The sequence below is a fragment of the Pseudophryne corroboree genome, chromosome 8 (assembly GCF_028390025.1).
Source record: "Pseudophryne corroboree isolate aPseCor3 chromosome 8, aPseCor3.hap2, whole genome shotgun sequence".
NCBI lineage: Eukaryota > Metazoa > Chordata > Amphibia > Anura > Myobatrachidae > Pseudophryne > Pseudophryne corroboree.
The window spans coordinates 27,051,288-27,076,359 of record NC_086451.1 but is presented as its reverse complement, the minus strand read 5'-3'; the positions used below and the strand labels follow the sequence as shown (position 1 = coordinate 27,076,359).

The window sequence follows — 25,072 nt, the reverse complement described above, 5'->3', positions numbered from 1 at the left end:
CGAAAAATTTCCGGTGCTCATCACTAGTCAAAACACAGTTTCTATAAAGTAAGTCAAAATAAGTAGACTATAAATAACTGGAATGGTAATCAGTGGTCACCACTCTAGGGATTGTACACCCGAGTTTTTACATATGATTGCCATATTAGTAGGCAAGAATTGTAGGCATCAGATTATGGTCAACGGCTGTTGATGTTGTAAACACTCTAATAGAGAGGTACTAAATAGAATTAGTGGTGATACTGCTGTTGGTGTTTATTTATCACATAAAGAAGGAAATTAATTCCTGATCTACAACACCAGGTATTCGCAGGCAGTCGCCTATCCTGATACTGACCTGGCCCAACGCTGTTTAGCTTCCAAGATCGTACGAGATCGGGCACTGACAGCGTGGTATGGTAGTAGAGATTTATGTGTACACCAATGAGAGTGCACCTATATAAGAAAAGAGAAATAAAGACAAGAGGAAGGGAGATAGAAAATAGAAAAAGGTTGGTGGAAATATGTGGATCTGCTTTCCACGTTAGACCCGGTTCAGAGATTCCCACTGGTGTGGTACAATGTCCCGGGAATCGTGAATGAGAGTCCACGAAATTAGTGAAAAAGAATGTAGGTTTGATAACGATATATCGGACTAATAGCTGTAGTTGGATAATGCAAGGATTCTGCTGGCACGCAAAGGTATTTACTGAAAGTTAAACATTACAATAAAATGATAAAGAAATCCCTAGTGTCTCATCCTCGAATGCTATTGTGAATGAGAATGTTATTACAACATGGTACAAATGGTATGCCCCGTGACAAGATGAAAGTTATATAAGATATAATATAACCAGGTTCTCACAATGTTAGGTAGAGTACTCAATATGTTACACAGGACAAGGTTGTGATCATGCTAAAGGCATGAAAAAATAATTAAAAAGGACATAAAGAGATTGTCCCTATATGGAGAGAAAGAGAGAGAAATATTATTACAAATGATGAATAGACTGACAAAAAATATTCAGGTGTTTACAAGAAGAAAATAAGCAGGAGATAATGATGCCCATCTATTAATGCTTATATATGGAAGATAATAATATTGTTGGTGACACTGGCCTGGCCTCTGATATATAAGAGGCTGAATAGTGTCTCATCTAACGGAAAAATCCCCTCACAACAAGGATAGTCACACAAATAGTGGGAGCTTACGAATCTCCAATAAGTCAGATAGGATCCGTTAGGATAGCGCCATGATAGGACTGTGTGGACAGAGTCCCCCGCAGAAAACACGTTTCACCCTTGGGGCTTGTTCACTTCCGGTTTCCTTTTTTTCTCAAGAGTGCGCCCACAAAAGAGCCTTCTGTTCTCTCCCATTGTAAGTCTACGTATTTTCTGGCTCTGGGTGCACCGCCAACCAGGACTGTATACCACAGATAACATATGCTGTTATCTCCCTACCAAGGGTAATACACTGTCCAACTTTGGTCTTTTCTCTTTCGATTCTCGAAATTATCCTATTTAAATTAAACCTGTGCCCGATCGCCCTTTGCTTTTCTGACTGCAGATATCGCCTGTTCCTGGAAATAGATTTCTCAGCTTTCAATGGGATAAAACACTAGAGAGTCTCAGCTGTCAGGAGGTTCTGGGGACACCTCTCAGAAGATACTGGGGACTTGGGGATCAGAGTTCAGGAGCCAGAGGAATCCACCAACGACAATATAAAACTGCATATTAGGTGTGTGGAGCTGGAGCAGGGACCAGCTGCTGGAAGGCTGATATCTCTGGTTCTCGGCATAGTAGAGACAAGCTGCCAGTGTCCAGCAAATGGGGAGAGCCCCAGCTTTTAGAGTATACCCTCAGAAAAACAACAAGTCAGACAGAACCCCAGATATCTGGCTTAGAAGAGCAATTAACAGGCTCGGATGGGGACTAAAAAAAATAAAATAGAAAATAATAAAATCTATATAGATAACTCACTCACTCACTCACTCACTCACTCACTCACTCACTCACTCACTCATCACTAATTCTCTTATTTCCTGATACGTTAGGAAGATGATATGTAACATAGGTATTCTTAAGGTGGGAAATAGGAAAACTACATATTTAGAATTTTAATAAACCCCCCCTAAGGGGATGAAAAGGGGGTGACATCCTGATGTTAATACCGATGCGTGGCTTTCGTTGCGTGAATAATAACGCTCAAATAGACAATCACATCAAAATTTGGATTGCACCTCCAGTGTGCAGAATTTTATAGACTAAAAAAATGGTCCTGTCACATTTTACCGGATCTGCTACGGGTGCTCCTCGGGTAACGCCAAGAACCATGAATTAATATGTACTTACATTAAGACGTCTCAAATTTATACCTCTATAGATTTACCAATTTTTTTTACACTAATCTATATTTACATCTGGAAAATCAGAAACTCCCATATGAAGAACTGGTAAAATAGTAAGGAATAAAAAAAAGAAGAAGGAAAACTGCAAAGAAGAGGAAGTTCACTGATAATGAGTAAGAGAAGGAGGAAAGGGAGGGAAATCAGAACGGGAAGGGAGGGGGGGGGGGGGGGGGGGTCAAGTCAACAGAGTCCAGGAATAGTTCTACTTGGTTTTATTTTCATGTACATATTAATCAAATTTCGACGATTCTGACTTGATGCTAAGAGAGAATTAGCTTCCGATTGGTTTGGATAAGTAATATTTATTATGCCACTCCCAGAAATGCAACACCCTTTATATAGAGGTAGTGCCATCTCCTGCACTGCACTACAATATAACCTGTTAGAGTTACTGCTCGGATCATTTGCAAGGCTTTGCAGCTGAGGGACTACACGCCAGCTGGGTGGGCATCACAATGTTCCTGGACCCCACCGTCATGATCTCTCAACTCTTTCTAGTTTTGTCTCTGGCTCATGCAACCTTGGGCAAAGTGAGCTCAAACTTCAATGACTGTCGTGGTCAGTTCTACGTTAGTACGCCCCCTGAGGGATTCCCCAGCCGTCCGGATTCCATCGCCCCTATCTGCCAGATGTACGAGAACAACAACAATCCTTTCTTTGCATCGCTGTATCATAAGGGTTACCGATACCCTCTGTACTCTGCTTATATCCTGGACAGCCGACGTGGGGTCGCCACAGGAGCCAGTCAGACCTTTCGACTGGAGCCGCAGGCGAGTTGGGTTGACATCTAACATGTGCAACACAGAACACACAACTCTTAGTTCATGCAAAACTAACTTCAATATCTGCTTAGTTATTCACAGCATTCACAAACTGAATAACCCCTTGCGCTATTTAATTTAGAGGCAACATGACATGAATCCACACAAGAACATAATTATAAGATATTTTTAATGTCTATAAAATCAATCATGTATAGGTTAACTAGACATAATCATAAAACATGAATTAATTAGTATGCGCATACACATAAAAAAGCTAAATGCTAAACCTACTAATTGAGCATAAGAGGTGGATCATATAACTACCTGTGACCACATGTGGTTGATTCAATAATCATAGGTTGACAGTGTCCTTATTTTTGTTCTTAGAATAAGACAGTCCCATTAGATGTGCTCATAAAAATGTATTTAGGTATATACCAAAAAAAGGTTAATTGAACCGATTAATATAAATATAAGTGGTTCTTTCACATGTGGAAAAGTTATCCAGATAACATGGAGGAAATTTATATATCACCCGGGGCTTGGTGCACAGCAAGCACCTGTAGAAGAAAGCTCCCGTCTGCCACAGTCCGTAAGTGGCGTACTACGTCTCCCACTGTATCTGGCTCTCGTGCACACACCTTGGATTGCTTGGAGAGAGAGAGGTTGGTCCGGCTCCCGGAGCTCTGCGTGCTGCAGGTGATGATAGATTGGTTTTGCTCCCGTCTTCAAGCCGCCGCATATAGCGTCCTCCCGTCTCCCATTTGTCAATCTCGAGCAGCGTTGCACATCAATGTGGAACTGAATGTAATGTCCACTGGGTCACACAGGGCACCTTCTCTGACGCGTTTCGCTTCTAATTGAAGCTTCCTCATATCTGCTTAGTTATTCACAGCATTCGCAGCATTCTACTAAAATACTGAACCATGATGGAATTCATAAGTTGGATGATGGCTAATACCCCTTTGTATATCACCACATTTTACATTCAAATGGACCGTTGAAATAAGGGCACATCACTGGTGAATGGCGAAATAAGGTCCTAGCTTTTATTTGTTAACTCATTTTGAATGATTCCACCAAAACAACAGGCAAGACACAAGTCCCAGAACACCCTCTAAGGTTTCACCTGATCCCCAATCATGATTTTGTACAGGACCTCCCTACAAGGGTGGTGTACCGTTGGCCATACAGCTGCCTACTGAGCATCCCATTGGCCATGCTAGCTACTATGAATGGCCTCAATGCTTTCCCTGCCATATCAATGACTTGTTGGCAACTTAGAATACCTGTTAGTAAACATGTAATGATATTAAACTCTTAAGGCCCCCACACATGAAGCTATGTGTCCTCCAGTGACATATCATGGGAGACGGGACCCGGTGCATACACTTGCCAATTCCGGCAATGACAAACGATGGCGGGGGGAGGGGGGTTTGGGGAGTAGGGTCATGCTGCATTCAGAAATGTTTAGATTTTAACAGAGTTTTCCTGTTTTTTTTTAAAGTGGCGATCATTTACATGTCAAAACTATGTTGATTCTGCTATGTAAGTGATTGCCACTTAAAATAAAAAAAACAGAAGGGGACTGTGACAGGACGGTACCGTACGGAAGCACTCGCCGCTTGCCGCGTCCCGTCGACTGCGCACAGAATGGAAAGTCAAGCCGCACGAGGCCTGACCACATAGGGGATTCCCGCTTACCGTCAGCAACCGCCTGTTACTGACTCCACCCACTGCGCTGTGGGCGGGTTCTCGCTGCCACCACCAAACTCCTAACCTGCCGTGGCGTTTGGAACCACGGTTCTGCTCTGTATGTGCCGACGCACTGCTTTACCACAGCTGTGTGGTGCTGACGAATCCCCACTAGCCACTTGCTAGGCCTCTACCGGTAGCTGGCGGAAGGCGGAGCTTGGAGACGGGGCTAGGTTTGGCCTAACCCTGTTGGTCACAAGATGAAGCAGTCTTCTTGAGGCAAAGATGTTTATTTGCTCAAATAACCTTTAAAAAGGCTCCTCCCTATTGCTAGGGGCAACAGCATACAATCAGATGTTTCAGCAGAATAAAGATGGTACAACTACAACTCTGGAGGCACGCAGGTCTCCTTTTTATGTCAGTTTTCCACACAGTATCACAGGGGGGTAAGCCCTCCCTGTCTTCTCCAACCAATCAGGTTATTTTACAAAATACAAATAAATTACATTTTACAAGGATATAAGTGCAATAAAACAATATCCTCCTTCCTGTCACCCAGACAACGTTTGGTATCAGATTAACATTCACTATTGATAAATTTATCACATATCTTCAAAATACAGATGTTTCTGGTCATTCACATCTCCAGGCAATCCCAGTGTTTAAGATTACAACAGGAATAGCTACAATACAAACAAACGGTCTTCCTTCCTTTATCTGCCATTCACGGATCGTATATCAATTACATCCCCTACATGAAACAAATTCCAAGCCCATAGACCCAGTGATTAGTATCTCTCTCTAAGGAACTTACACATCAAAAGGTATTGCCCTTCACACCTCACTGCTAGGACAGGGCCCTTAGCATGCCACTTCCTATTTCCAGAGGATAAGAGTTGCTTATTCAGACAGCTATAGTAACTGCATTTTTCCTTTAAATATACACCAAGCCTGTCTTGAATATAAAATAGATACAGTTAAACATGCCTTCCTGCAATGGTGCACAGAGCACTACATATGACATGTTAAAAGTAAAACACATCATTAAACAAACTTTTAAACAGTCCGTAACATGGCGCCGGGCACGAGGGTTAACCCCTTCAGTGCCGCAGACGCCATTACACGTGTGGCTGGCTAGTCTCTCCGGCCACAGGGACTCTCCCAAAATCTTTCACTCTGTGATTCTCACACCCTATTACATTCTTCCCAAGTGTTACTTACATCAGAGTCACATTTTCTTTTTACATTTTTTATTCTTTATTGTAATTAGTGGAAACAAACTGTAACGTCGGGAGAAAACTGGAGATGTATCAGAGAAAAAGATCATATGTGAATGAGTCATATATTGGGATTTTGCGTAGGTGAAAATACGGTTCATTTTTATTTTTTAGGCATGTAGGAATGGAGATTCTAGTATAATAGGTCATTAGTGAGAGGTGATGCAGTTACCATCCCAACGGTCGGGATCCCACCGCACAAGACAACGGTTAGACTTCTTAACACCCCATGTCGGGATTTAGACTGTTAGGATGTCGCTGTCAGTCTCCTGACCGTCTGCATCACGATGGCTGGCCTTTTGTTACCAACCCAGTGACAAGGACAGGTGCACTTTGGCTGTCCTGTGGGTGAATGCATTATGGGTAGGCTTACCATACTATCCATTTAAACTTGGACACTCATGAATTATACAGGTTCTGTGGCTGGCTAACTTCAAGCCTGCACTTTACCTGCATTTAATCAGCTAGAGAACCAGTGTAATTTGTGAGTGTCCCAGTTTAAAGGGATAGAATACTAAGCCTAATAATGAGATGACTTAAAGATATGCTTACCATACTATTCCTTTAAACCGGGACACTCATGAATTACACAGGTTCTGAGGCTGAATTAAGCCAGACACAGAACCTGTGTAATTAATGAATGTCCCGATTTAAAGGGACAGTATGGTAAGCCTAATAATGAGGAGATGCCATAAAGAGGATGTAGTTTAACCTTACTCTCTGGTGGGATATAGAAATACGCACTGTTTACAAAGCAAAAATCAGGGGAGGGCAATTGCCAGCTCCTGAGAAAGCAAAGAAATAAAATCCAAAATAGACAACGCTAAATCAACACTATTGTCATCTAACTGCACCTTATATATCTGCATGTGGGGTAATTGTAGGGTTACCATACTATCCCTTTAAACTGGGACTCTTATGAATTAGAACACAAGGCAAATTATTTCTGCACACTAATATATATGGTGACTTGAGTTCACCTATTAAGCCCCAATTGTCATTATTTGCTTATTAAACTCTATTCATGGTGGAGCAGCCCGATTCCAACCTGGTTAACTTGAGACAGAAAAAACTAAAGAACAAGAAGTTGTTCCTAAAGGGCGCACATGTACAAGAAGAAGTTTATTGTGTCATTAAATTTATTTAAAATGTAACCTTTAATAGTCAAATTATAAAAAGGTCCACATCAGTGGATAATACAGTGAAATATAGAGGTTAAAATTCAACTAATTCAGTCAGTCCTGGTGAAGCTGTTTGTACAGCTTAATCAAGGAAGAGAAGTATTAGAACTTGAGAACATACACTGAGACTGGAGGGGGGAGGTTATGGGTAAATTTAAGGAAACATTTTTCAAAGAAAGGGTAGTGGATAAGTGGAATAGCCTCCCATCAGAGGTGGTAGAGGCTAAGACTGTAGAGCAGTTTAAACATGTTTGGGATAGGCATATGAATATCCTTACAAAGAATTAAGGTTCAAATAGAGTTGAGATTGCCTAAAGGATAAAAAAAGGGGCAGACTAGATGGGCCAAGTGGTTCTTATCTGCGGTCAAATTCTATGTTTCTATGTTACAGTGAAACGTGCACGTTTACATTTCCTACATGGACTACCATGTGCTCTATTTACTGATGTATACATAACTGTCTGTACTATAGTACTCAGATTGGGGTTACTGGAACCACAGATAATTTAATAAATCAAATTACATGTGTATGGCATAACCTCTAATTAGCATGTACCTAGGCAGCCTGAATCCCCTGCTACAAAATAGGCTAAGGGGGAATTAAGTTTTGGGTGAAGGGTGCGAATTGCAGTTGCCACGGCGGTTAAATGCCAGCACCGTCACTGCATCTCATACCCTCACCTATCCGGCCGATCCCGAATTCGTACAAAAGTTTCCGCGGCACCCTATGGGACTGCGAGTAGTGTTTTGCGGGTTTGGGCTGCTGTACAGTGTAGATATTGCCGCAATGATTCAGCGGGCAGATGTCTTTGCCCACAATTGAATTCACCCCTTAGCATTCTGCCATGCTCTCTATTTAACAGACTAAATAAACGCAGCATTAAGACTGTGGTCTAAGGACTAAAGCAGTGCAAATTAATCTTGAAGTTGATATAGGATGGACACTGTTGTTTTGGGTGGCGATATCAGTATCAATCACAGTAAAGATAATATTATTGAAACAGATATTTTAACACTCCATAATATCTAAATGTGCAGTCTGTGACATTGGATGCAATAAATTGGTATTTCAATAAGACCATCACTCACCAACGATACTGTGTGATACAATCAGTGGCCCTCTAAAGTGGATTATAGCTATATCTATTAATTCCATTATACCTTAATATTACATAATGGAATGGTTCTGAGGGTTATAAGGTGTAACTGATACAGATTTATTTTTGTGACCTGCGGATCAAATGGGGAAGACATTCAGACTAGATTGAATTGACCATATCAACGCACAAGTAGCAGGGATATGATAACCAACAATAGTTGCCAATAAGTTATAACATTTATCTTACACTACTGAGGCAGAATATTGCTACCTGTGTTACAGAGTGATCCCCATATCATACACTAATACTCCGTTCGCACTGCACAAAAACCCGGTATTTTTCCTGGTCGACGCTGGTCGCTGTGTAGTGTGAATGGATCACTGTCGAATTCCCGGGTCGCCTGATCCGGTAATTCAACCCAGGAATAAAGAAGGGTTATTCCGGGATAATTACCGGGTCAGGCGCAGTGTGAATGCAACCCGACACCCATTTACAGCATAGGGAGAGGTGACGCGGAGATGATCTCATCCCCAGTCCTGCCTCCGCACCCGACCCCGATGCCGCCTCTGGCAATGTTCCTGATGGCAACCCGACCCGGCATATTGCCGGGTTGGGAAGCATGTTCTCAGGGTCCATTGCCGGCACACACCTGGGAAGGACCCGTGTCCAATTTCTGGGTGCGACCCAGCAATGGCAATGTGAACGTGGTATATATTACTGTGACTAGGTGATTCATCGCACCCTCATAAGGGGCTATGCCTCCTTAAACCTTGCACGCCCTTGTTGTGTGCAATATTTGTGTTATAGGGAGTATTACCTCCAATCATAATTGTGTGAGTGGTTAAATATTGCACAAACAAAGGGCGTACAATGGTTAAGGGGTTGCAGCCCCTTGCAACGGCGTGAACAGTGCACGCAGGGCCTGATGAATCACCTAGTACAGGCCTGTGGCTCTCCAGATGTTGTGAAACTACATATCCCAGCATGCCCCTGCCACAGTTTCAGCATTCCCTAGTAGTAAAACTGTGGCAAGGCATGATGGGACCTGTAGTTTTACAACAGCTGGAGAGCCACAGGTTGGCCAGGCCTGACCTAGTAGATGCTGTGGTTGGGGGAGTGGCAGGTGCGGGGTAAAAGTGTAGCGGCTTCGAGGGTGAAGGGGTAGGGGCAGTTGCGGGGATGAGGCTGGTGCAGTGGTGATGCAGGTGGGGGAGGGGTGGGTGTGTGGGTGTGGCAGGTGGGGGTCCAGAGCCGCTGTGGGGGGGGGAGCAGTTGAGGGGGTGCCACAGGTGGGGAAGGGGTGGGTGCAGGTGGCAGAGGGAGGGTGCGGGGGTGCCACGGATGGGGCCCAGAGGTATTGCGAGTGGGTAAGGGGCGGGTAATGCTTCTCCTGCTTTTGCTCCTGTCAGCAGCTAAGCTGCTGTCCTCCCTCTGGCAGTGGCTCTCCCGGAGACTCGCACAGCAGACAGTCACTATTGTTAGCGCCGGTGTCCCAATGCGCTGCATTACAGGGAAGAAGATGCACTTAATAAACTACAGCTCCCAGCAGTCCTTAGTGCTGGAATGCTTTGGCGCGAAGGGCTGCTGGGAGCTGTAGTTTATTTACTGCATCTACCTCCCTTTAATGCGGCGCATTGGGACACCGGCGCTAACAATAGTGACTGGCTGGCAGAACTGACTGACTCGCTGAATCAATGTAAAAGGTGACAGTGCTGTGCAGTGTCAGTGACACTGCACACCCACTGCACTGCACAGCACTGTCTCCTTTTACATTGATTCAGCGTCCAGACATTACCCTCCGCGATATCACCCTCTCTATCCGTTACATTAGCCATCTCGGGGCCTCCAGGCCGGCAGCCCAGGTGCTGTGTTGCGGAGTCAGGGTCTCTGGGGTAAGCGTCACAGCTGTGGCTGGGAGGCACTTCTGTGACATCACGCGCAGAGGAGGCTCCGGGGCGCAGAGAGTATGCGGCGCAGGGAGGGCTATGAAAGCCTTCCGCTGCGCCACTTTCATACACATCTATGCCGGTGGCCGCAGCAGCTTTTGTTCTACCTGCGCCGCGGCTAGGGAGTGGGGATTGTTGATGCCGGAGGGGGCAGGCGGACTGGCAGCAGGACATAGGACGCTGCAGTAAAAGGATCCCCCCCCCCCCCTTCCTATCTACAGTGCAGAGACTTGCTGCAGATGCAGTGGCATACCGTCCAACTGGACCTTTTTGGCAGGTACCGGACCTTTTTTTTTATGGTCTGTACTGATTTTTGGCTCTCCTGACTTCCATTGTAAGTATAGGAAAAGGGGTGTGGCCACACCACTTTACCCATGGCCACGCCCCCTTTTCAAATTTGTACCTATTTTTATGTGTAAATTGTTGGAGGGTATGTTGCTGCAGATGCAGGGGGGCCTATTTTGGGGTGTGGGCATGGAGCTGCAGCTCCATCAGCCCCATTGCTAATTCTGCTCTGGGAACACACAGCAGCCAAAGGGCAGAGCCTCCCATTGGATGTAACCTGTGTGGAAGGGCGTTTCTCGCCCAATCAGCTGTGGACTGGGTGTGATAGACCTGCTACTAACCCAATGAGAGTTCCTAGCCACGCCCAGCGTTAGCGTGACAGATCTGGGACGCCTGCGTTTTTCCGCACACTCCCTGAAAACGGTCAGTTGACACCCAGAAACGCCCACTTCCTGTAAATCACTCTGCGGCAACCAGTGCGACTGAAAAGCTTCGCTAGACCCTGTGTGAAACTACATTGTTCATTATAAATAGTACATTGGGCGTGCGCATTGCGCCACATACGCATGTGCAGAAGCGACTTTTTTTTGACTCATTGCTGCACAGCGAACGAATACAGCTAGCGATCAACTCAGAATGACCACCTGTGCCTTTTAAATATTTGTATTTTTGCAATTTTTTAACTTTCTTACACATTCTATGGATGTTTCTAATTAGTCTAAGTTTAACCTCTTTACTGTATTATCCACTAAATAAATGTAATGATACAATAAACTTCTTCTTGTACATGTGCACCCTTCTTGGGGGTCATTCCGACCCGATCGCACACTGCACTGCGATCAGGTCGGAACTGCGCATGCGCGGTGTGCGCATTGCGCATGCACATCGTTGCCTGGCGATGGCTGACGCCGGGCAACGGTGCCGGGAATGAGGAAAGCGTTCGCAGCGGCGCCCGCAAAAAGATTGACAGGATGAAGGCGTGTTGGGGCGTCAACTGACTGTTTTCCGGGAGTGGTCCAACGAACACAGACGTGTCCAGGCTTGAGGGCATTTTGAGGTCGGATGTGTGACGTCAAATCCGGGACCTGCATCGCTGGATCCGTCGCAAATGGTAAGTAGGTGGTAAGTAGGTGCAGGGCTGGTCTGGTTTTTCATGAAACTTTTTTAGCTTAGCAGTGCTGCACAAGCGATCACAGCCTTGCTATGCTAAGATACACTCCACCATAGGCGGCGTCAGGTTGATCGCACGAGTATCAAAAAGTTGCTACGTGCAATCAACTCAGAATGACCCCCCTTGTTATTTCATTTTTTCTGTCTCACACTTATAAATTACACAGGTTCTGTGGCCGGCTGATTTCAAGACTGTGCATCTCACAGTTTAAAGCAGGGGGGGGGGACCTCCGGCCTGCGGGCCGTATATGGCCCGCAAAGCCGTTTCTTTTCCTGCCCACTCGCCACCGCTCAGTCCGGCGGCGGCGTGTCTCAGCTGTTAGGGCAGGGAGGAGAGCGCAGCTACTGTGTCCGGCAGCGGCGTGTAGGATTTCAAACCAGCTGCTGGTTCGTGAGCCAATCAGAACTCGCGGACCGGCAGCCAGTCAGGAGCTGCCGCTGCCGGTCTGCGAGCCCTGATTGGCTCACAAACCGGTGGCTGGGTTGAGGTCCTACACGCCGCTACAGCCTGACATAGCTGCGCTCTCCTCTCTGCCTTGATCCGACAGCTGAGGCATGCTGCCACCGGATGGAGCTGCAGCGGCGGTGAGCGGTATGGCACTCTGGGGGCATTTGTATATCTGGCACTGTGCCGGCATTTGTGTATCTGGCACTCTGAGGGCATTTGTGAATCTGGCCCTCTGCAGGCATTTGTTTATCTGGCTCTCTGGGGGCATTTGTATATATGGCACTCTGCACATGTTACATCTGCCCCACCTGCACTGCACATGGTTTCGCCCATTAGAGGAAGATTTTGCTTTTGCGATCAACCTTGAATTAGGCCCTATGTACATGTAATAAAAAAGTGCTGTCACTTTCACCATTACAGTACTTGTTTTCACTACACGCTGACTCACCCACTTGCAAACCAGCTCGTTGTCTGACAGCTGCCGAACCTTTACAAACAGGGAAATGTCATACACTATATGCACCTGGCCAAACAGCGGTTGCAGAGACTAAAGAGTGGCAGTAAGATATGACACCTGTCTGCGTGGCTTCTTTTCAGTGTTCCATGGCAGTCCATTCTGTTTCTCCTACTTATTTTCCATCAGCAGTACATTCAAGGGGAATGCTGGGGGAGGTATAGGGTTAAGCTCTGGGAAAGGGAGGGTTATGCTTTCGGAAGGGAGGATTATGGCTAGGCATCCCTGTGGAGGGTAATAATTATTATTATTGCAATAATGGCTGCCTCCCCCGTGTGTCTCCCCATGGTTGCCCCCCCCCCCCCCCCCCCCCCTGTGTGTCTCCCCATGGCTGCCTCCCCCGCGTGTCTACCCATGGCTGCCTCCCCCGTGTGTCTCCCCATGGCTGCCTTCCTCCTGTGTCTCCCCATGGCTGCCTTCCTCCTGTGTCTCCCCATGGCTGTCTCCCTGCTGAGTCTCCCCATGGCTGCCTTCCTCCTGTGTCTCCCCATGGCTGCCTCCCCCGTGTGTCTCCCCATGGCTGCCTCCCCCGCGTGTCTACCCATGGCTGCCTCCCCCGTGTTTCTCCCCATGGTTGCCCCCCCCCGTGTGTCTCCCCATGGCTGCCTTCCTCCTGTGTCTCCCCATGACTGTCTCCCTGCTGAGTCTCCCCATGGCTGCCTTCCTCCTGTGTCTCCCCATGGCTGCCTCCCCCTGTGTCTCCCCATGGCTGCCTCCCCCGCGTGTCTAACCATGGCTGCCTCCCTTCCTGTGTCTCCCCTGGCTGCCTCCCCTGTGTCTCCCTTGGCTGCCTCCCCTTTCCCTGTGTCTTGTCTCTGCATGGCTGCCTGCCCCCCTGCATCTACCCATGGCTGCCCCATGTCTCTCCAGCAGCCATACTGACCTCTCCTGCCCTGGTCCCTGATTAATGCTGAACTCTTCATCGCTGCATCGGTGGCTCCTCCTGTCCTTAAAAAAACCTATATTGTGCTGGGGGCGCCGAGAAGCCTCCATCCCTCTGCCTCCTGCAGCGCAGTCACCGAGCACTGGAACATGCTACTGGCGGAACTGCGGCTCAATAGTCTGATTACTGTGCTGAATAACGTGTAGCCTCGCTACGCCCCTGCTTCTGCTTATACAGTAAGCGGCGTGTAGTATAGAAGATCTACACTGTCTAGACAGACAACATATGGGCGACATGCGTTAGGTCGACAGGCTCAAAAGGTTGACAGATGAAACAGGGCTGGGTTAAGCCTTGGGGTGGCCCGGAGCACGTAAGATAGAGGGGCCCGGGGGAGTATAAGATTGTGCAGACCGCCCACCATGACCCATTCCAAGAAGGACAAAATTCTCTCTACCTGGACTTCCCTCTTAATATATGATTGCCATCACCTGTGTTGAACTATATAATTGATAAGAAAGGTGTTTCACCACAGGTGATTGCAATCATAAATTAAGAGGGAAGTCCAGGAAGAGAGCATGTTGTCCCTCCTGGAATGGGTCATGGTGGGAGGTATAGATTGTGTATATTAAATTTAAACCAATGGTGTATATTAGATTTAAACTACTAGTTTAATAATGCCTGGGTACTGTTTATAGTTCCACCTAATTGAGAGACAACTATTTTAGAACGTTTTCCTGTAGTGGAACAAAGACAACTTACACAACCTTAAAATACACATAGAAAAATAATATCTATAATTTATCTTGTCACATGTAAGAATAGCAGCAGCCTTAGTGCTACTTACACACTGGGACAGGAGTAGGGAGGGCTCTATATGTGTGTCTCTCACTAGATCTCATTACATAACAGGTTACAGAGGACCCAGACTCCCAGACGGGGAGGATCAGAACCTAGGATCCCTGGATCACTTCCCCCATCCTATCTCTCCTCTGTTTGGAAAGCTCTGTTGGTAGCTCATGAAACCTGATACTCCTGTGTCTCTGCCTGCACTGCATACTGTCCTGCTCATATTCTGGCTGCCTGATTCTGCTGCTGCACAAGAGGGAGAGCTGGTGATGTCAGTGTTGTCAGGAATCGACTCACCGCTGTCATGTCGGTCCGCCGGAGCGGACTCCATCCAGGGTCACTGCATGTTGCTGTCGCCTGTCACCCTGCTCGTGGGTGCACCCTCGGGCCTGGAGGCGCCCCTGAGTTAACGGGCGTGTGAGCGCGCCGCGTTCCTGCCGGGCCGCGGCGTGGGCGCCGCCATGACAGTATTCCCCAGTGTAAGTGCGGCGGCCAATCTGGAGCTTGGCCGCACCCCCTTGTCTCACTCCAGCTAATGCCTGCCGGTCAGGGGGTATATCAGGAGCTGCTGGGTGAGCCAGAGGTTGTCCTGAACTTTGTGTCACTCCTGCGACTCGTGTGTTTGGACCTGTTATCCTGTTCCTCCGTGTTCCTGGATATTCTCCTGATCCTCCGTGTTCCTGGATATTCTCCTGTTCCTCCGTGTTCCTGGATATTCTCCTGTACCTGTTACCCCGTGGAACTACAAGCACCAGCATCACAGCAATACCTTTCTGGCTTCACACCTTCTACACCTGCAGTGTGCTCCAGCCTTCAGCAGTAGAGACTCCCTATCCAGGTGCATTCCGTCATCTCACCTGTGATTCAGCCTGCATGCTGATTGTGCTTCTCCACCAGCACAGTGGACATTAACTCCAAGTCTCCTGCATTGCTACCAGGTTTGCTACCATTATTCCACCTCTGCTGGCTCCACGTTTTAATTATTCTGGTTCCATTCCTGCATTACAAACTCTGCCATAGACTTTCAGTTTTCAAACTCTATTATTCCATTGCCATTACCATTGCCGTTACCATTGCCATTTCCATTGCATTCGTTTGTTTTACTTTCTGCTGCATTATTATCTGGACTTTCTGTTTTCAATAAACTACATTGTGCACATGCGCAGAAATCCCATACTGCCTCCTCACTTCATTCCTCCTACCTCCACTGACCCACTAGCGCCCCCTCCGGGGACACAAACAAAACCGTCTCTGACAGTAAGTTCAGGACCGATGGACTCGGACGGTGGTCAGAGTGTGGGGTCAGGGGCCTTACAAAATCTGGTCTCCCGTTTGGATGGACAAGAGGCTGTGCAGCAGCAGATATTCCAGTTTCTGCAAGGGATGTCCTCCCGGATTGATACGTTACAACAATCTCTGCTAAGTGCGCCTGCACCTCCAGTTCCTGTTACCCCTGCACATGCCAGTGTTGGGGGTTCTTCTTCTTCTTCTCCGGCTGCATCTGCTCCTGTATCTCGTTTGCACTTGCCTGTGCCTAGCAGGTATGATGGCAGTCCGAAGTTATGCCGTGGGTTCCTCAACCAGTGTGAAGTCCAGTTTGAACTTTTACCTCACAATTTTCCCACGCCAAGATCCAAGGTTGCTTATATCATTTCACTGCTCTCTGGATCAGCCCTGAGCTGGGTGTCTCCTCTGTGGGAACGTGCCGACCCGTTGATGAACAACTATGCCGAGTTTGTTTCCATCTTCAGACGCATCTTCGATGAACCGGGTCGTGCAACATCGGCCTCCGCAGATCTTCTCCAGCTCCGTCAAGGGACTCGCAGTATGGGTCAATACGTCATCCAGTTCCAGACGCTAGCCGCAGAGATCCAGTGGAATAACCAAGCCTTGGTAGCAGCCTTCTGGCATGGACTCTCGGAGCGGATAAAAGATGAATTGGCAACCCGTGATATTCCTGAGCAATTACCCGAGCTAATCTCCCTATGTATTAAGTTGGACTCTCGCATCCGCGAACGCAACAATGAGCGTGCTCGTGCTGAGTGTAGCAAACCAAGAATGGTACTTCCTGTACAGTTGCAGCCTCCACCTTCTGATGAGCCTATGCAAATTAATAGGTCCCGCTTAACTGCTGAGGAGCGGTCAAGGAGACTCCGTGAGAGACTGTGTCTTTACTGTGCGGCAGTAGGTCACCAAATAAGTTCTTGTCCAGTGCGTTCGGGAAACGCCAGATCCTGACTTGTAAGGGAGGAGTCAAGTTGGGATCTTTCAAGCAAGCTCATTCAACCCAAGATCTCATTCTTCCTGTGACCTTGGAGACGGCGGCTGGACTCCAATCTGCAACTGCGTTGGTAGACTGTGGTGCAGCGGGGAATTTCATCACTCAAGCTGCGGTAGACAAGTTTCATCTGCCGGTCTATGAACTTCCATGTCCAGTCTACATTACGGCAGTAGATGGTAGTCGTATCTCTAAGGGGTATATCACTCAACAAACCAGGCCAGTGATACTGGGGGTTGGGTTCCTGCATTCTGAGTTAATTAAGTTTTTAGTTATTCCTCAGGCAACTCAGGAGATTGTGTTAGGTATGCCCTGGCTTTAGCTACATAACCCACAGATTGATTGGGCTACATTACAACTTACTGCTTGGGGGTCACATTGCCGTCAGTCTTGTTTAGCCCAAGTTGTTCCTGTCAAGACTTCCGAAATCAAGACCCCGTCTACTCTTCCTACGGCCTACCAAGACTTCGCTGACGTCTTCAGCGAAAAGGCCGCTGATGTCCTACCGCCCCATAGAGAGTGGGATTGCCCCATCGACCTCATTCCTGGCAAAAAACCACCTAGGGGGCGCACCTACCCGTTATCTGTTCCTGAAACTGAAGCGATGAGTGATTACATCAAAGAAAACCTACAGAAAGGATTCATCCGTCCTTCATCATCACCTGCTGGGGCAGGCTTCTTTTTTGTTAAAAAGAAAGATGGAGGACTACGTCCATGTATTGACTACCGGGGACTTAATGACATTACCATTAAGAACAGCTATCCGTTGCCTCTTATTACCGAGTTATTTGATAGGGTCAAAGGAGCCCGCATCTTCACCAAGTTAGATCTCCGCGGTGCCTATAATCTCATCAGAATCCGCAGCGGCGATGAATGGAAGACGGCTTTCAATACTCGGGATGGTCATTACGAGTACCTGGTAATGCCATTCGGGTTGAGCAATGCTCCATCAGTGTTCCAGCACTTTGTTAATGAAATCTTCCGTGACGTTCTGTACAAATATCTCGTAGTTTACCTGGACGATATCCTCATCTTCTCTCAAGACCTCTCTTCTCATCGTCTCCAAGTCCGTGAAGTTCTCCGACGTCTTCGTGAGAACCGTCTCTACGGCAAATTGTCTAAGTGCACCTTTGAAGTTGCCTCCATACCCTTCCTGGGGTATATCATTTCTGGATCGGATCTCCAGATGGACCCGGCAAAATTGGAAGCTATTGCCAATTGGTCCATTCCGAACACTCTCAAGTCCATTCAACGATTCCTGGGCTTTGCCAATTATTATAGGAAATTCATCCGAGGCTTTTCAACTCTCATTGCTCCTATTACTAGCTTAACTCGAAAAGGGGCAGATCATTCCAACTGGTCAGAAGATGCCCTGGCTGCGTTTCAAAAAATCAAGATGGCTTTTATGACCGCACCAGTTTTGTTACAGCCTGATGTTAATAAGCCATTCGAGTTGGAGGTGGATGCTTCCACAGTTGGAGTGGGAGCTGTTCTCTCTCAGATAGGAGCTGACGGGAAGATCCATCCCTGTGGATTCTTTTCCCGCAAATTTCTTCCTGCAGAAGTTAATTATTCCATCGGAGATCAAGAGCTTCTGGCGATTAAACTGGCCCTTGAGGAATGGAGGTATCTCCTGGAAGGGGCGAAGTTTCCATTTAACATCTATACTGATCATAAAAACCTGCTCTATCTGAAGGCAGCTCAGTGCCTTAATCCTCGCCAGTCCCGATGGGCTATGTTCTTCTCCCGTTTTAATTTTAAGCTCCATTTCCGCCCAGGTTCTCAGAATACCAAGGCAGATGCCCTGTCTCGATCCATGGAATCCGAGGACGAGGTGTCCGATTCAGTACCACGCTCCATCCTGGATCCTGTGGCATTTGCCTCATCACAAGTTTCTTCAGCTCCGCCTCCTGGTAAGATTTTTGCTGCTCCTGAACTCCGTTCTAAGTTGCTGTCTTGGGCCCATCAGTTTAAGTTTACTGGGCATCCTGGTGTCCTAAAGACTTTTAAATTTCTCTCCGGGACATACTGGTGGCCGAAGATGAAAGTTGACATCAAAGACTTTGTAGCGTCTTGTCCTAAATGTGTGCAGCACAAGACTCCTCGTCAGTCTCCAGCAGGTCAGCTACAGCCATTATCCATTCCCAGCCGTCCTTGGTCACATCTGTCGATGGATTTCGTCTCTGACCTTCCCTCCTCCCAAGGATTCAATACCATCTGGGTAGTGGTCGACAGATTTACCAAAATGGCTCATTTTGTTCCACTCCAAGGACTTCCTTCAGCTCCAAAACTGGCTCAAATCTTCCTGCGGGAGATTTTCCGTTTACATGGACTACCCACTGAAATAATATCTGACCGTGGAGTCCAGTTTGTGGCAAGGTTTTGGAGAGCTCTCTGTTCTGCCATGCAGGTCCATCTCAAGTTCTCGTCAGCATATCATCCTCAGACGAATGGGCAGACAGAGAAGGTAAACCAGGAGTTGGGAACTTTCCTGAGACTGTACGTATCATCTTCCCAAGATGACTGGGTGGATTTGCTCCCGTGGGCTGAATTCGCTCACAATTTCCGCTACCACACAGCTACTGAAACTACTCCGTTCTTCGCTGTTTATGGACAACATCCACGTGTTCCTGATTTTCAAGATCTTCCTAGCATCGATGTTCCTGCTGCCACTACTGTCCTCAGTCAGTTTTCGACAATTTGGAGAAGGATTCATACTTCACTCAAAAAGGCTTCTGCCCGGTACAAGTTCTTTGCCGACCGCAAGAGACGTGCAGTTCCCAGCTTGAAACCAGGGGACAAAGTCTGGCTGTCCACCCGGAATCTTCGTCTTAAAGTGCCTTCGATGAAGTTTGCACCACGCTTCATCGGTCCTTTCTCCATCGAAAGAGTTCTTAATCCTGTGGCTTACAAGCTCAAGTTACCCTCTTCATTACGAATTCCTAATGCTTTCCATGTCTCTCTCCTCAGACCATTAGTCCTGAATCGTTTCCAAAAAGCTCTTCCAGCTGGCCCCAGCATTCCAACTCAGCGGGGCATAGAGTTCGAGATAGAGAAGATCCTGGACTCCCGTCACCGGTATGGTCGTCTGCAATATCTCATCGACTGGGCCAGCTATGGTCCTGAGGAGAGGAGTTGGGTGAACTCTGCTGATGTCCACGCTCCCAGGTTGGTCCGTGTTTTCCACAGGTCTCATCCTTTCAAGCCACGTGGGTGTTCGGTGCCCACCCATAAAGGAGGGGGTACTGTCAGGAATCGACTCACCGCTGTCATGTCGGTCCGCCGGAGCGGACTCCGTCCGGGGTCACTGCATGTTGCTGTCGCCTGTCGCCCTGCTCGTGGGTGCACCCTCGGGCATTGAGGCGCCCCTGGAGTTAACGGGCGTGTGAGCGCGCCGCGTTCCTGCCGGGCCGCGGCGTGGGCGCCGCCATGACAGTATTCCCCAGTGTAAGTGCGGCGGCCAATCCGGAGCTTGGCCGCACCCCCTTGTCTCACTCCAGCCAATGCCTGCCGGTCAGGGGGTATATCAGGAGCTGCTCGGTGAGCCAGAGGTTGTCCTGAACTTTGTGTCACTCCTGCGACTCGTGTGTTTGGACCTGTTATCCTGTTCCTCCGTGTTCCTGGATATTCTCCTGATCCTCCGTGTTCCTGGATATTCTCCTGTTCCTCCGTGTTCCTGGATATTCTCCTGTACCTGTTACCCCGTGGAACTACAAGCACCAGCATCACAGCAATACCTTTCTGGCTTCACACCTTCTACACCTGCAGTGTGCTCCAGCCTTCAGCAGTAGAGACTCCCTATCCAGGTGCATTCTAACATCTCACCTGTGATTCAGCCTGCAAGCTGATTGTGCTTCTCCACCAGCACAGTGGACATTAACTCCAAGTCTCCTGCATTGCTACCAGGTTTGCTACCATTATTCCACCTCTGCTGGCTCCACGTTTTAATTATTCTGGTTCCATTCCTGCATTACAAACTCTGCCATAGACTTTCAGTTTTCAAACTCTATTATTCCATTGCCATTACCATTGCCGTTACCATTGCCATTTCCATTGCATTCGTTTGTTTTACTTTCTGCTGCATTATTATCTGGACTTTCTGTTTTCAATAAACTACATTGTGCACATGCGCAGAAATCCCATACTGCCTCCTCACTTCATTCCTCCTACCTCCACTGACCCACTAGCGCCCCCTCTGGGGACACAAACAAAACCGTCTCTGACAAGTGTGCTGTGGCTGTGGGGCCCCCTGATAGAGGTGGGGCTGGGGTACAGTATCCCCAGCGCACCCATATTAATGTGGCTATGGGTGAAAGGTCAGCAGTGGTTAAGGTCAAAAGGTCAACAATGTCAAAGGGTCGACATGACAATGGTCGACACAAATGGTCAACACATTTTCTCTTTGGGGGGGTTTGTCACATTCTGTATATTTTATGTTCTGTGACCACCACCAGTAGTAACGTAGACCCTCACCACGCAGGCAAAGTTACTATTCCCAATCAAAGTTCACGTGGATAGTAAATCAAGCAAATATTTGGGAAAACATGTGAAACCCCCCAAAAACATGTGTCAGCTTTTCACTTATCAACCTTTTGTACCTGTCGACTTTAAGCACTGTTGACCTTTGACCTATCGACCTTTTGTACCTCTCAGTCTAATGCATGTTGGCCTATTACATACTAAATGGAGTAATATTAGGGGATTCTGTACTGGAAAAAGACTTAGTGGTTCACATAGATAACAAACTAAGCAGCAGTACCCAAAGTAGGATTGCAGCAAAGAAGGCTAATAAGATATTAGCATCCAAAAAACAGGGAATTGATGCAAGGGACGAGAGTATTATACTCCCATTATATAAATCACTAGTGAGGCCACATCTTGAATACTGTGTACAATTTTGGGCACCATATTACAAAAAGAATATACTGGAGCTAGAAAAGGTTCAGAGGCGGGTGACCAAACTAATCAAGGGCATGGAGACGCCTGAATACGAGGAAAGGCTTGCAAGGCTAGGCATGTTTACACTGGAAAAGAGGAGACTAAGAGAGGACATGATAAACATCTACAAATATATAAGGGGTTAATACACAGAGCTCGGGAGGGACCTGTTTTCTATAAGATCAGCACAGAGGACACGTGGTCACTCGCTTAGGTTAGAGGAAAGGAGTTTCCGCACATTGAGGCAAAAATGTTTTTTCACAGTAAGGAAAATACGTGTTTGGAATTCCCTGCCTGAGAGAGTAGTAACTGCGGACTCTTTAACACCTTTAAGAATGGGTTAGATAAATTCCTATTGGATAAAGATATTAAGGGTTACGGTGCGTAGGTACGCATTAAAGTTAATATAACTAGTCCTAACATAAAAATAACTAGTCCTATCATAAGACTGCATAGGAGACCACAAATAGGTTGAACTCGATGGACAATTGTCTTTTTCAACCTTAGTTACTATGTTACTATGTTACTATGTATTGATTGTCTAACTAGATAGCGTAGACCTATTATCCGGATACCCAGTAAGCGTTAGATTTGCTTTAAATAATGACAATGTCCATTCATTGTGACTTCTGTGTATTGCAGCTGGTGGACATCAGGCTTCCCCAGAAACAAATGCTTCAGCCTCAGCTGGAAACAGCGATCCACAGACTCGGCCTCCGCGGAGTCCCTACTGAACTTATAAAAAACACCCAAGCCATCAAATCCGATTATATAGGGTGTAACTACCACAAGGGCCAGCTAAACCCCAACGCTGACCACCCACAACTGGATTACGGTCAATGAGGTGCAAAGAGTCAACATTCCCAGTCACATCTGGAGCGCCTTCTGCTGCCTGAACAACAACAACCAGCCAATCAGAGCCGAAGGGTCCCTGGCACCAAATGATGTCAACACGGTGGAGTCTGGACTCACTATTGCCAACCTGCAGACCAAGTTGAGATCTCTTCTGCGAGTCAGCGTGACGCTGTTCCATAACAACTGCAGCTAAATTGTGCAATGTCTGCTCAATAAATCTTCTTCCAATATTGTGAGGTTGGAATTATTTCCAGTTTTCATGTTATGGTCGCAGAGGCATACTTGCCTACTTTTGAAAACTAGTTCCACAAATGGGCGTGTCTATGCTTAAATGCTTGTTGTTGCAAGATATTTCTCTATAACATTAGTAACATATATTTTGGGATGTTTTGCAAGTATTGATACTAACATTGCTGTCTGCAATACGGGGTTTCTTGTTTGCAATATATATTTGCTGTGATATTTATTTTCTTCTCACTAAGCACAATATACATGATAAACGTGATGCCCATGCAATAGATTCAAAATGCAATTTGGCCTTGTGTAAATTCTTCATCAGCTAAAGAAAAATGACTAACAAAAAATCTTACCCTAAATAGCTCACTAGCAGCAGCACGCTATGGATGAGTGCACACACAGCATATATAATACCCTGTGTGTGATCATGTGCTGCTGTCTCTCTCTCTCCTGTCAGGTGTTACACAAGGGGGGATAATGAGAGTCATCAGCAGTGACTCCTAAGCAGCTACAGCAAATCACTGTTCTTGCAAAGAAACTCCTTAGTGTCACCCCTGGCAGAATCTGAAGAATCCGGGAGATGTGACCTACAAAGCAGGGCAGCAGGAGATTCATGACTGAAACGGGAGCTTCCCGTATCCAACTATGCATAGAAGTTATAGATTATCAGTTTGAGTTTGTCACCCCTGTCCCTAATATGCCCATGCTTCACTCAATAGTCTGATTACTGTGCTAGTAGTCTAGTACTCACCTATCGTTTATTGACATGCTTCTTACAGAGTGGGGGCTGTCATCTTGTGGGATGACCCAATACTCATGAGTGGCTTATTAACAGAAAATAAAAAAACAAGTGACATCGTTGAGGTGTGAGGCACTGAGTACCTCACTGATGTCACTAGGATTTAGAGCCTAATTCAGCTAAATTGTAGATGTGCAGAAAAAATGCACATCTACGACCCAATACTCTGACTTGCGGGGGGACGCCCAGCACCGGGCAAATCCGCCCCGCATGCCGGATCCAGCCCCCCTGCAAACATGTGAAAGCTTTGCACAACGGTGATGCTTTTGTATGTTTAGGGTTAGCCCTCTGCCTGCACAGCCTAGCTAAAAAGGCATACGGCTACCTGTTATGTTTCGAGTCGCAATGGGTGCGTGTGACGCCACACATCCGCTGCAGCCCACCCTGCAAATGGTCCTGACACTCCTGCGTTGTCCGGACGCGGTGCCCCCTCCCGCCCCAATCAGGCAGAAGCGTTTGCAGATATGAGATGCCATTACCCATGGCACATCAAAGCTGCTGCGCGTGCCCACACTTCAAAAGGCCCCAGCATACGAACGCTGCTGCAGCAGCGTTTCATGCTGAATCGGGCCCTTAGTGAAGTGATCTTCTAAATTTTTCATAAATATTATTTCAGTCCACAAATTGGTTGTTACCACAGAGCGCAGGCTGTGGATTCAGTTTCAAGCAGGAGTTTGTTTTGGTTTTTACACTGGGACCTCAGATTCCCATTCCACATATTATAGCAATGGGATGGGAATCTTAGGTCCCAGTGTAGGCCCCCAGGGAAAAGCAATCCGCCAGCAGTAGGGGTGGGGGGTGCTATCAGCGGCAGCTTTGTTGTCCCCCGTGTGGTAGGGGGTGTCTATCTTCCGCTCAGCATGTGGGTCCTGGAGCAGTAATTTCTGATAATTACTCCATTACTGCATAGATAGTGGGTGATGGGGCGGAAGGGAGAACCCTAAACTGTAGATGGGGGCATTGGCCTGAACCAAAGGGCCCTGGTACATGACTTCCAGTGTGGTAGGAACTAGGAGTGTTTAATACACAGGGGAGGGGTGGACAGGGCTGCCAAGAGAAATCCTGGGCCCCGGTACAACAACTTCATGGTTCCCACTGGAGAGGGTGTGGCCACAGCATGCTGGGGGCGTGGCCACAGCATGCTCGGGGCATAACCACACCTCTGTGAGTGCGTGTCTAGCACATGAGAAGCACACACTCACAGGAGCATGGTATGCCTCTCAGCAAGGGCAGTAGAGGGCCTGGCTGGGCCCAAGTACTTATATGGGGACATGGCATAATCACAGAAGGCGTGGCCATGCACCCTTAGAAAAAAAGACAGAATTTTATTTTTAAGCACTTTCCTGGCCACAGTGCAGCCTAGCACACAGCAGCGTGTGCTGGGCTAAGAAGAAAAGCTGCAGCTGCTGCTTCCAGGTAAGGGGGGGGGGGACTTTATCTGGGCCCCTCCATCGGACTTGGGCCCAGGT

At 47.2% G+C, this 25,072-nt stretch overlaps 2 pseudogenes; one reads left to right on the top strand and one right to left on the bottom strand.

The window, feature by feature from the left end:
• Positions 1-288: 288 nt before the first annotated feature.
• On the bottom strand, positions 289-407 carry LOC134950187 (5S ribosomal RNA; annotated as a pseudogene).
• Positions 408-2,842: 2,435 nt separating this feature from the next.
• On the top strand, positions 2,843-22,760 carry LOC134947996 (endonuclease domain-containing 1 protein-like; annotated as a pseudogene).
• Positions 22,761-25,072: the final 2,312 nt, after the last annotated feature.